Source organism: Pleurodeles waltl, chromosome 6 (assembly GCF_031143425.1).
Source record: "Pleurodeles waltl isolate 20211129_DDA chromosome 6, aPleWal1.hap1.20221129, whole genome shotgun sequence".
Taxonomy (NCBI): domain Eukaryota; kingdom Metazoa; phylum Chordata; class Amphibia; order Caudata; family Salamandridae; genus Pleurodeles; species Pleurodeles waltl.
In genome coordinates this window covers 978519416-978532674 of record NC_090445.1, presented here as the reverse complement: position 1 = coordinate 978532674, position 13259 = coordinate 978519416, and positions in this window count along the sequence as shown.

The window sequence follows — 13259 nt, the reverse complement described above, 5'->3', positions numbered from 1 at the left end:
CCAAGACATAGGTGGTCATTATGAACACGGCGGTAAACACCGCCGACCGCCGTGGCGGAGGTGAACAGAAGGCCGCCGTTGGTGGTGAATGGAAACCCACCATATAATGACCGAAAATTCCGACCCCGCCAAAAATCACCAGACCACCAGTCCCCGCCATGACCTTGTCGGCTGGTATGCTGGACCTCCCCACCCTGCCACCACCGGGCACACCCACATCCCGCCCTCCAAATATTGATGCACAAATCACCTTGGCGGACAGTGAAGACCGGACGACCATTGGCAGTGCCAACCGCCACGTCCGGCAAGTGGATTTAACAGCAAGAAGTGCACACATTGGATAAGCGTGAAACCCACACACCTGACACACAGTCATAACTCCATAAAACACTCCTAGAAACACCTCACAATCCTTTGCAACAAAACCAGTCCAAAGAAGACAGAGAGTACCAGAAGCAGACATCGAACGCCACCATACACGAGACACACACCAACCTACAGAAGAGCACCCTCACCGCGTTTCCAGCCCCAACACCATTCACCACACTCTCATATCCCCCCCAAACATCCAGGCTTCACAGAAAGGGAGTTAAGACCATGGTGGATGAGATCCTGAAGGTGGAGCCACACATATTCGGAGCCGAGGTGCAGCACACACCCATCGCAAGGAAGATGGAGCTATGGCAAACCATTGTGAAAAGGGCCAATGCAGTGGGACACCATCCACGCACCAGGGACGACATCCGGAAGAGATGGAATGACCTGCGGGGTAAGGTCAGGAGATGGCATCAAGGCACCACATTGCAGTCCAGAAGACTGGGGGAGGACCGCCACCAACACCACCCGAATACACAGACTGGGAGGAAAACGTACTGGCCATCCTGCACCCTGAGGGACTCACTGGACTCACTGGAGGAATGAACTCTGGTAAGATGTCCACATTTACCCCATATACACCATACCTGTAATGCATGCACCACCCCACCCCACCCACACCCACCAGGACCAATACCCCACCCAGACAACAGCCACTGAGTCCAACCCCCCTGCATGACCACAAACCCACTAACAGGCCCACATCCCTCCCCCTGTGCACAGCCACCTACCCCTGCAAGGATCCACAATGGAACTACACCCCCCAATGCAACCCCACACCTGAAGCAAAATGCAGTGTAAACCTCACAAAGGCACCCTGGATGGCCACTGAAAATAACACCAGCACAAAATAGCCCAGTCCTCTGCTCCCCAAACATTAATGCATTTGTAATAGACATGTCTATGTCCCCCAACAGGCACCACGACCCATGCCACCCTCACAGACAGGACAAGGAGTGCCAGTGCCCCCCATGGAGACAGAGGCACCTCACAGCATACTGGTGAAGGATCCCTGGACAATGATGAGCAGGCAGGCCCCTCACACAGTCCTGTACTGTCACCATGCAGCAGCCCCACCCAGGATACCACAGACACCCCTACCACCCAGTCAAGTCCAGCAGCCCAGGTCAAGCATCCCCACACCAGTGTATCCAGGCCACAGACTGGTGGAACACAGGTACAGAGGCCACAGTCTCCCTCTCCCAACATGCAAGAAGGCGAGGGCCCCAGTACAAGTGGTACTGCCAGACCTGTGCAGGGAACACAGGCACAGGGGGCTAGGGCACGTGCTAGGGCCTCAGTGGGCCAGGGGGGAGGCCACAGGATGGATGCAGCAGCCCAGGACGTAATATCTGAGGTATTGGGGCACTACCAGCATACACATGACAGGTTGGTACAGATAGTATCCATCCTGGAGCACAGTCAGAGGATGCAGCAGGAACACCACCAACAGGCCATGGAGCAGTGGAAACAGCACAACGCCACAATGGCCAGCATAGCAGGAGCACTGCTGCAGCTGGTACATACCCAGTCTGAGACCCACAAAGGAGAGGAGGCTCCCACTACAGCACGGGACACCGACTTGGCAATTCCACCATCATCAGAAACATCCCAGGAACTACCATCACAGGAAACCCAAGGGTCAACCAGGTCATCCGCTCAAAATCAACAGCAGGCACCCAAACGGACCCTCAGGCCCAGATATGGCACTGGAACCCCAGCAAAGAACAAGGCCCCCTTCAAGAAGTAACTCAGCAACATCTGCACAGCAACCATCCGACTCAATCAACCACCACACATTGCTAAGTGGCAATATGAACTAATGTAAGAAATGATCGACCTATCAATACTACCAACAAGGCTGCCACCATGTTGGCATTGAGGACACCCACCCATGATGACTTCCCATCACTGTAAATAGCACTATTCACTCCCTGCCACCAATAAAACACATATCACACCTGTAACACTGCCCCCTGTGTTAAAATGTGAAGAAAGTGAAGTATGGATGCAACTGGCTGATGACCACTTTATTGTCAAATCATTGCATGAAAGGACTCCTGTGTGCCTAAATGTGGGCCCAAAGAAAATGCACTAAATTTAAATCTGTGCCATGCAGAACTGGACCCTGTTTCACATATCATAATCAAACCCCCCCTATATGACTAAGCACACTGACAGTATGGGTCACAAGCCCCAATGTGAGCCCTAAGTCCCACACAGTTACTGGAAGTAGAGTTGTATCAGTTGGGTCCTGGAATTGACATCTTCCCCTTCCTCATCATCACCATCACTCTCCTCCCCTCTCTGAGGTAGCTGGCCAGGACATACAGCACCCTCCACCTACAAGAGGGGGATAGAATGTCACTGCCACGTTGTGCAGCATGCAGCAGGCCACCACTATTCTACACACCTTTTCAGGCCAATAGGCCAGGGAACCCCCAGAGATATGTAGACAACACAATCTAGCCTTCAGGAGGCCTATTGTGGCTCTATCACCCTCCTAGTACGTCCATGGACCTCATTGTAATTCCTCTCTGCATCCGTCCAAGGATTCCTCACTGGTGTCAGGAGCCAACGCAAGTTTGGATAGCCAGAGTCACCTAGAAAAAGATGCAATACAGAGTAGTCATTGTTAAGCCCCTTAGTCAGATAGGCTGGCTGTCTGCTATGTGTCAGTTAGTGACAGAAACACTTACCTATGATCCACCCTCTGTCATCTTGGAGTTGTTCCATCTTCTGTGGCATACTACTGTTCCTCAGCACAAAGGAATCAGGGACTGAACCTGGGAACATGGCATTCACATGTGAGATATACTGGTCTGCTGTACATACCAATTGGATGTTCATGGAATGAAAGTTATTTCTATTTCTGTACACCTGGTTCACTGACTCTTGGGGGTATGATCGCTACGTGGGTGCCATTGATACCACCTATCACATGGGATATGTTGGCACAGGCATGGAAATCAAACTTGATGGCAGGGAGGTCAGTACTTTGGGGAAAATTCACATAGGACTGCAGGTGTAGTACAAATGCATTTAGAAATCTTGTCAGTACCGTGCTGAACATTGGCTGTGAAAATCCAGCACCCATGCCCACTGTCACTTGAGATGATCCCGTGGCCAGGAAATTGAGTGCAGAGAGCACCTGCACTTCAGGAGGGATGGCATGCTGATTACGATTTCCCGGAGTTAGTGCAAGTTCCAACAAAGCACAAAGGGCCAGATGTAGCAATATTTCGAATTGCGACCCGCAAATTGCGAATCAGAGCGACTCACAATTTGCGAGTCGCAATTCGGAATGTTGGATGGTGTCGCAATTTGCAACCCCCTTGCGAGTGGCGGCATTCACAGGGATGGTGGCCTGCTGCGGACAGCAGACCACCATGTCTGTGACTGCTTTTTAATAAAGCAGTTTTTTTTGTAATGCAGCCCGTTTTCCTTAAAGGAAAACGAGATGCATTACAAAAAAGAAAAATGAAACGTTTTTGTTTCATTTTTTCAGAGCAGGCAGTGATCCATAGGACCACTGCCTGCTCTGAAAAAATGTTTGCAGTGCCATTCAAAACAGGGAAGGGGTCCCATGGTGAGAACATCACAATAGGCAGTGGGAGAAGAGCAGGGTACTACTTTGCAGGGTAAAAAAAGCTTGAGGCACTCACAGAGTGCGTGCGTGAAGAGTTTGAGACACAAAACACAAGGAGTTGAGGCACACGGACAGCAAAGGGAGTTTGAGACACCCGGACATGAAGAGGAGCACGAGGTACACACAATAAACAATGTAACCCAAGTTACATACCCAAATAGCAATGGGTACATGCATGTGTGAATAGTCTGGGGCACGCACACACAGTGTGAGAGGCTGGAAGCAGAGAGACAAGCAATGGGAGTACCTCCAGGCACAGAGGCAACCTGCGTGAGGAATCCAAGGTGCACAGACTGCGAGGAGTTCGGGCACAGGAGCACTGTTAAGAGTTTGGAACACTGTGAGGAGTTTGGGGCGCATGAACACTGAGGAGTTTGGGGCGCACAGTGAGAAGAGCTTGGGAGACATGGACAGAATGTAATGGACATTGGTATGGCTCTCAAAAATGCAGCAGGTGCAGTGGTAACAGGGTCCTGGGGTATGAGGAGCCACTACGCCTAAATTTGTGGCTGTTTTTCCCTACCATTTTTTTGCATTTTTTTGACAGGTTTTTTTTTTTTATAATAGTGCGAACTCAACTCGAAGGTATTGAAGCCCTTTACATGAGTACCAGTTACATTACACAATAATTTATTTCATGCTTTAGGGCCAAGGCGACCTTGCCACGCCACTGATAAGAAGTTCGCACTGGCATCGAGGTCATTGCACCATAGTCCTTCGGCAACCCTCAAAGTCATCGCCTCTTGCAGACACTAATGCAAAAGCGCCTGGGGGCGGTTAAGCTCACGCCACGTGCTGCACAAAAAACACAATATGTTACAGAATATAAATGCACCTCTTTCTGCTGTTCCATATTTTGTTAAGCAACTGTTTAGGGCTTAAAAGGTCAACCCAAAAACTGAGTGGCACCACGCCACACAAGCAGATTGGAAAAGAGATCTTAAAGCATACAACTGGTGGGAAGTCGAAAAATGGCCTTTTAGGGGTTGGCGAAATAATGCTCATTATAGAGCGCCAAGAGAAAAGGTCCGCATATTGGTCACTGGTTGCTCAAAGTTAATTGGAAGGTCATAAATAATGATTCGAAAAACCTAACGCTAATAAAAGAATTAAAATTTTAAAAAAACTCGGCATTCAGGAGCTGACAGCCTAGCAGGCGGTGCATACAGCTAAGAGAAGAGATGCCAATGTCGGGAGCAGCTCGATGCTGTCATAGTGTGTGTGGTGTTGTCAGCACTAGAAGGGCTGCAACACTCGATTGTCATTCCGCCGCTTTAATTAAATAATGGCCGACACCTGGTGTTATTTTAGTGGCGGCGCGGCAGAGCGAGGCCTCACAGCTGGAGATCCCGGCAGCACGGGTCTCTCTCGGTGTGTGGCACCGTCTTCTCTGCCCGGCCACGCCCCGTTTATTATTATAGCTCCGGGCGTAAGCCCTGGAGCAAACCACGCGCACACAAAACGTAGGTGAAATCCCTCGGGAACATCCGGGGATTTCACCACAAGGCATTACATAATTAGAAACACCCCTCTCACCAAGGGGAGTGTTGGCAGGCCTGTTACCTCACAGGTCTGCGACACTACTGTGTGCTCGGACGAGGCTAGATGTGAAGGAGTAGTCGGGGTTCCGCCTGGCACTGCATCTGGGGCACTAGGGTGCCGGTCTCAGGCAGCCTGGTGCTGTGGCGCAGGCCTGGCCAGCAAAGAGCAGTCAGATGTATTTTTTAATCAGGCACAGACAGGAGCTGGAGGGGGAGGTGGGGGCCGGGTCGGCATAGGCTTCTTCCCTTTCTGCGTTATGGGTAGCGATGAGCACATCGCAGTGGTACCAGGCGCATCCCCGCTTTCTCTCCACCCATGCACCCATCTCCTTAGGATTGATCGACTTCGGTATTAATTAATGCACAGCTTGAGAGGAAGAACTCCAGCTGCAGAGCACAGAGTTACCAATCCAAGGGGGAAGTGAAAGGAGCTGGATAGTGGGCACGAGGCAGATAGTGGCAGTCTCCTGGAAGTCTAATTCCTTGTGTCAGACTTCACCAAGTCATTGACCGGCCCTCTTTTTTGAGTGGCAATTGAACAACTGCTCAGTTTTGTGACTTTGCTACAGCTAGTCCCCCAGCACCTAGATGCAACTTGGAAGTCTAAAACACTTTTTAAGAATGTTGTTATAAAAAAGAATTAACACAGGAAATGTAATGCTGTGTTCCACGCTGAGTATTCTTGCTGCAGCGAGGCAGGAAGAAGCATATTCTGCCTAGCTGAAAACCATAAACAGATTCCATGTCCTGCTGGAAGCAAGGAAGCATGACCTGCCCAACAGTCTGCAAACCTCTCATCCCTCACGCGTCTGCTGTCTGTGAGCAATCGTAAGAACCAAAAGACTGCCAGCCCACAAGTCCTGCCTGTTACAACATGATAGCTGGAGTCTTCGATTCCATACAGTCTGTGCGTGGTTTAGTGTAGTCAGAGGTGAAATGACCATGTCAGCCCTGCAGTTCCCCTCCTGTGCACCACAGCCAGACACCCAAAGCCCCACTCATAGTGTGTACACTGCAGACTGTGGTAGTCCGTAGCACCTGCCCCAGTGTGTTGAGCAGATGTTAGGCAACAATAAAAATGTCAAGATAACTCTGGTAATTAATTCTCCTGCTGGAGAAAGATCTGACTCATCACCAAGTAGTGCAGAGGGTTAATATGCCTGCTGTAAAGAGTGTGTACCATGTAAATCAATCCCAATGAGACAGTTATATACCCACTCAGAGACTCCTGCACCCACTCACAGAACCACTTAGACACTCACTCACAGAGCGACTCACACACCCACTCAGAGACTTATGCACTCACATACTCACTCAGAAATTCATACACTCGCTCACAGACCCACTTGAGACTCACGCCCACTCACAGACCCTCTCAGAGACTCATGCACCCACTCACAGACCCACTTAGAGACTCATGTACTCACTCACAGACCCACTCAGACACTCACATACCCACTCACAGACCCACTTAGACATGCATGCACCCACTCACAGACCCACTCAGAGACTCATGTACCCACTAACAGACCTACGGAGACACTCACACATCCACTGACAGACCCACTCACACACCTACTGAGAGACTCATGCACCCCCACACTCAGTTTAGTGGTTACAGTTAGGAAATACAATAAACAAAAACTTAGAAATTAACTTAAAAAATCAAAGGTTACAAGGAAATTATAGTTAGGAAACAACATTTAAAAATGGTTAGAAATTCACTGGAAAAAAACAAAGGTTACAGGGATATTATAGTTAGAAAATAGAATAAAAATATATAACTTCACTGAAAAAAGCCAAAGGTTACAGGGATGCTACAGTTGGCCTCACATTTCACTCGTGCAAAATGAGTCAAATTCAGCAGTTATAATTAGCTGAGCTAACTACAACTTACGCCTCCGCAATGCACTGCTTATGGACTCACATGTTGTATCACTCATGACATGGTTGTGGGAGGCTGGTTCTCTATATGGTGTACAAAAAAGACGTGCACTGTGCAGATAATCCAAGCAAACCCACCTTGGTATCTAGAGGTGAAAAGCAGACCACCTAATGCTCTTGTTTTGTGGTAGTGTGGCGAGAAGCTAGGCTTATCTTGGAGATGTGCTGAGCATTTGTTGTACTCACAGTATCAATAAATGAGGACACACACTCAGAAGAATAAATCAAGACCAATTTACAAAAATACTTCAGATTTTTATAAAATTTTAAGAACAAGATCATCAAAATCAGGTAAGTACTTTTTAAGTTATGATTTTTCAAAGTTTAGAAAATATAGGGCCTCATTACAAGTTTGGTGGTCCATCGAGCATCATGACGGCGGTAGCGGTCCAACTGCGGGTGGGATGGCAGTCGGACCGCCATATTATGAGTCATGTGAGCCTATGAAGCAAAGACCACTGCAGTCCTGCAGTCACCGCCAGGTAGCACACATCGCCGTGGTCACAAGGCAGCACAAACAGGCTGGCAGAGCCTGTGTTTCCGCCGGACACATTATGAGGTTGCACACCGCCAATGTGTCCTAACATCACGTCTCAGCAGGCGGAAATGGATGGTAAAAATTGAGACACTCACCTGTAGGCAGCTTTACACGTCTCATACTGCCATGGAACCCATCATGCACGTCCTCCTGCTGTTGTTGATCATCCATAAACCACAAAATCAACACCTCCAGGGGCGCAACTAACTGTAAGTACACACACCCACCTGTGTCTTCACGCTTCAGGCACCAAGTACACGTCTCATCGTGTACACAGTCCAAATCATACATAAAGATGGACACATTCACAGTCACAATATACCCCCTTTGGGCAGGTCACTCACACAGCAACACCACACATCTCAGGCACAGGGACAGTGAAGGCTACACAACATTCTCTCACACATCACCAACTACACACCAACATCTCACATACAAATACAACTCACACACTCACATTCCACACAGGCCCTGGACTGTTGTCACATACAACACACATATGTATCAATGTGGCATGGAACACAAACACCACTCCCAATAAACAGGCATGCACAATGGATAGAGACAAATAGACAAATAGTGCTATGCTGACAATACCTGCACAATATGGATTGGGGCATCAGGAGCACCTGGGGAAGGAGGCTGCACTGCGACTCATATCACTTTGCACATGCCCCTCAAACAACATGTGCACAGGAAATAGCCCTACATGTGTCATAGGAAACAACAGTTCCATACCCAAATGACATGCCCATCTGCACACTGTGGAACTGCAAGTCAACAAAGCACATGCAACTCCAACTGCATTGGACATACATCTACAGGAACTAGCTTCAAGGCACACACAGCTAAATAGACATATGGACAGTCAAATGCAAACCAAACTAGCACAATTGAACACACTCCATATCTGCACAAACAAAACTTGAGCTCCCACACATGAGAGAAATGTACAATCCATATCAGGTGGACAACTCTACCACCATACATGCTGACCTTGGACAACACAAGATGAAATACTTACCGTACCAAACAGTACACAATGCCATGACACCACCATTGCATTTACACCCACAAATCTGTACAGTCAACATATACCCTTGTCTTGGGGGACATCAGCACTGCCCACAAAGTCAGATACTGCAAACAACAGCAAATGGATCAGCAAGCAGGCTGAAACACACATAGCTCTAGTAAGACAATAAAAGTCCCTCAGGAACAACATTAAGATAGTAAGCAATTGTAGGACAAATGTATGGTTTATTAACTAGATAATTGGTAAAGCAGAAAGGCCATTGGCCAGTCCATATAAAGTCCAAATAAACCACAGTGTTGTGCCCAAACATGACTCCCAACTGTCATGGAACCTGCACAGGAAGGGGCATCAAGGGAGCAGGCAGGCACCTCAGGTATTATCCGGGTGTGGCAAGTGGAGTGGAGGTTAGGTTTGGGAGGGGTGATTGGGCTTGGGAGGGGTGGACTTCTGCTCGGGGGGGCGAGGTGTGGGTGCTTGCAGAGGGTGCAGGGGAGGCCTGGGAGGTGGAAGGGAGGAGTTTGGAGGTGGTCCGGGGCCTCTTGGGTTTGGGACCGAGTGAAGGGAACAGGGAAAAGGTCAAGGACAAACAAAAAACTTTCTTAGGGACATGGGGACGGTCATCCAAAGGAGGTTGGGATTCGGAGGTCGAGGGAGTGGTTGTCTGTGGGGAGGTGTGGATGTCGTGTGTGCATGCTTCTGGGAGATATGCTTGTGTGTTGTGTGTGTCCGTTGGGTGGGTGACTGAGTGCATTTCTGTGTCTTGGGGGACTGGAAGGTAAAGGTGCTGTGGGATGGAGTGGTGGATGTGTGTGTGCCTGTAGTTGTGGTGTCTGCATGTGTGGTGCTTGCGGTGGTTGTCCGGAGGTCTGCTGGGGTGGTGTCTGTGGGTATGATGGGTCAGGTGGGTGAGTCACTGACTGTTGGTGTGGTGCCTGTGGATATGCTGGAAGTGGTGTGTGTGATGCTGGGGATGGAGAGGGTGTCTAAGGAAGTTATAACTGTTGTTCTGTCTGTGGGTTGCTCTTTGCTTGTGTGCCTGTGTGTTTGGTGGTGCTTGTGTTTGTGTGTGCTCCTCTTGTGTGTTGATGTGGATGTTTGCGGATCTGTCTGTGTGCTTTGGCTGGGTAGGGAAATTGGGGAATTTGTATTGGGAAGGGAAGGTGGAGGGGGAACGGAAGGTGAGAGGTAACTGGCCGCCATCAGGGTGGAGGACAGAGCCAGAAAAAATCTCTGTAGGCCAGACATTGTGTGTGCATTTGTTTGCCACAGGGACCTGGCTTCGAAATGTATTCGCCAGTCCAGAACTCCCCTTTTATTACATGTAAGTCACCCCTAAGATAGGCCCTAGCTAGCCCCATGGACAGGGTGCTATGTATGTAGAAGGCAGGACATGCCTAGTAACGTGGCCTTTCCTGGTAGTGACAAACAGCCCATTTGGTTTCTCACTGCTGTGAGTGCTGCCTTCTCATAGGATTGCATTGGAAATGCCCTACCTTATGTGTAGGGGGTATTGTCTGATTTATGAGGGGTAGCGTAGGCATGTTTGGTATGGTTGTAATGGTAGTTAGAAATGCTGCTCACTGGGATGAGTAGATTTGTTATTACTATTACAGAAATGCCACTTCTAGAAAGTGAGCATTTCTCTGCAGCTTGACTCCAATCCTGTCTGGGCAGAGTGACAGTTGGGCTATGTGCATACTTTTCAGACAGCCTGTACACGGGGAGGATGGAGGTGTCACTGAGGTGCATCTGCATACTGAATAGTCTTCCTAGGCTGAGATAAGTGGGAGGCGAGGCACACCTGTGTCTGTGAAGGCTGTGCCCTGGCCTCAAACAAAAGGGTTGTTTACCCTCAACTGATGTTTTGAACCTGTGCTGGCTCCTCCAGGGACACTCCTAGAACCAGCTGTAAATGGTTGGACCCTCCTTTCCCCTTCTTTGTTAACACACTGTAAAACTGAGTATAAGTACAGGGGAATTTTCCCCACAATTTGGAGACACCTGAAAACTTACCTTGAACTGGACACAGAAGGCTGGAGGAACTCACCAGCAACCCCCATCGACTGCTGCTGCTGGGCTGGCCTGTGACCTGCAGGGTCACTAGAAGGCTCTGCTGCCCTGTGCTCCATTATCCTTTGTCCCCCAGGGGCAGGGTGGCATGGCCCCTGACCCCTGCAACTCCTTGAAATCAAGGAGTGCTTCAGTTCTTTGATCTATCGCCTGGAGGGCACTCTGCTCATTCTTACAGGGCCAGCGATTTGGAAAGCGCTGATTTGATTGCCCCCAGCGCTTGAGAGTGCTTTTTGCTGCCAAGAATCACCACTGTGACCCAGGCTTATCGAAGTGCCTTAGCGCTTGTGAGCGAGATGTTGCCAAGGGAATAACTGCCACAGCCCGGCACTGCTTTGCCAGCCTGCCGGAGTTGCGCTACCCCTGGGACCCCCGGGGCACTACTGGAATCCAAACCGGAGCAAACGTGCTCCTTTCGTGCCCCCGAGTGAAGCGCGCTCCGAAGAGCGCCCCCGGGGCACAAGCAGGCACCCGCTTCGGTGCCTACTCGTGTCTGGAGCATTTTGTGTGCCGAGGTAGACTGGCGGAGGGCAGGAAGCCTCATCAGAGGCTCCCCTTGCCCCACCGGAGCCTCCCTACCCGGTGCAGTCCTCCCGCTTTGTTGTGGGCGCCACGAGAGGCAGGGGACCCCACTGTGGCCCTTGTTGTTTGTTGGCTCTGGCCCCCCCAGAGGGCCATTTGAGGCCCAGTGGGCCCCCAGAGATCGCAGGCCCCAGGAGGGGCCCGTTATAAAAACCGGAGGAGGTGCTTGTTGCGCCCCTCCTCCCCCAATTATCGGAGTGGGCTCCAGAGAGAACGCATGGAGCGCCAGGGGCCCTCTTTTGTTCCTCTTGACACTGGGAGTGCCTTTCATCATAAAACCAGGTACTTTTAAAGGAGATACATATGTCATATGTTCCTTGTATGGACATTCGTGGTTTATATGTTAACCTGCCAATTTTTATGAGTGTTTCATATATGTTTGCTAATGTTCATTTTATGGGCATAACATGCTAATATGTTTTCCTGACTTGCCATATGTTTTATAATGTTCCTGAGATGGGCATTTATGATATTTCTATGACAAGTGCATTTGTGTTGTAATGTGAATCCTGACTACTGCTTATGCTGCAGAATAATAAGTAACCTGTGTGTTATATGTGACTACTGCTGGTTCTGCAGAGTAGCTAATGCAGAACCAGCAGGAAGACCCGGACCCCTTAGCTCTTGTCTTGGGGTCCCAGAAGGACCCCACCGGGGCAAAAAAAGCACTTTAAATAAAAAAATGTTGCGTGAAATCAGGATAAATTTGCAAATCCACAGCAATAATGAAAAAAAACAAGGGTGATCTCCCACTCTTGTCTATGGTAAAGCCCTGGTGTGGGCCGAGTCCTGGGTGCATCTACACATGTTTCGCCTTGGAGCGTTACTTCACTGTAACAGAAATATTATGTTTCCTGTACAAGCCCTGCCAAAGTATAAGAACGTGGCCCGGAAACATTCAGTTGTCCAATGCTAACAGCCAGACACATGAGCTCTCAGAGGAACACATAAAAAACTGCGGGTTGTGGTGGAAATCTTCAAAGCAGATAGTTCAGCCCACAGGCTGTATAGACACTCTGCGTAATGCAATAGGCACCAACACGGGGCTTTGAGCAGGACCAGGGGAACTGTCAGAGGCAAGAGCTGTGCACCTCCCCTGGAGGCCCCGCACAGTGAGGCCCTCATTACAACCCTGGCGGTCGGTGATGAAGCAGCGGTAATACCGCCAACAGGCCGATGATAAAAAAATTGAAATCATGACCACGGCGGAAACCGCCAACACAAACAGCCACTTTAACACACACGCCGGTAGCAACAAACACCGCAGCGGTAACCGCCAACAGCCATGCGGAAAACAATGTACCGCCCACTGCATTACAACACGCCTATCCGCCAGCTTTTCCAGAGCGGTACCAACGCCATCAAAAGCACAGCAGAAACACTAATCTGAAAGGAAACGACTCACCTCTTGACACTCAAGGAAGAACCATGACATCATGGAGCCCGAACAGCAGGTGTTCCCATGCTGGTAGACCTTCTCATACACCAGGAACACCAACGCCGGTGAGGACAACCACGGTGAGT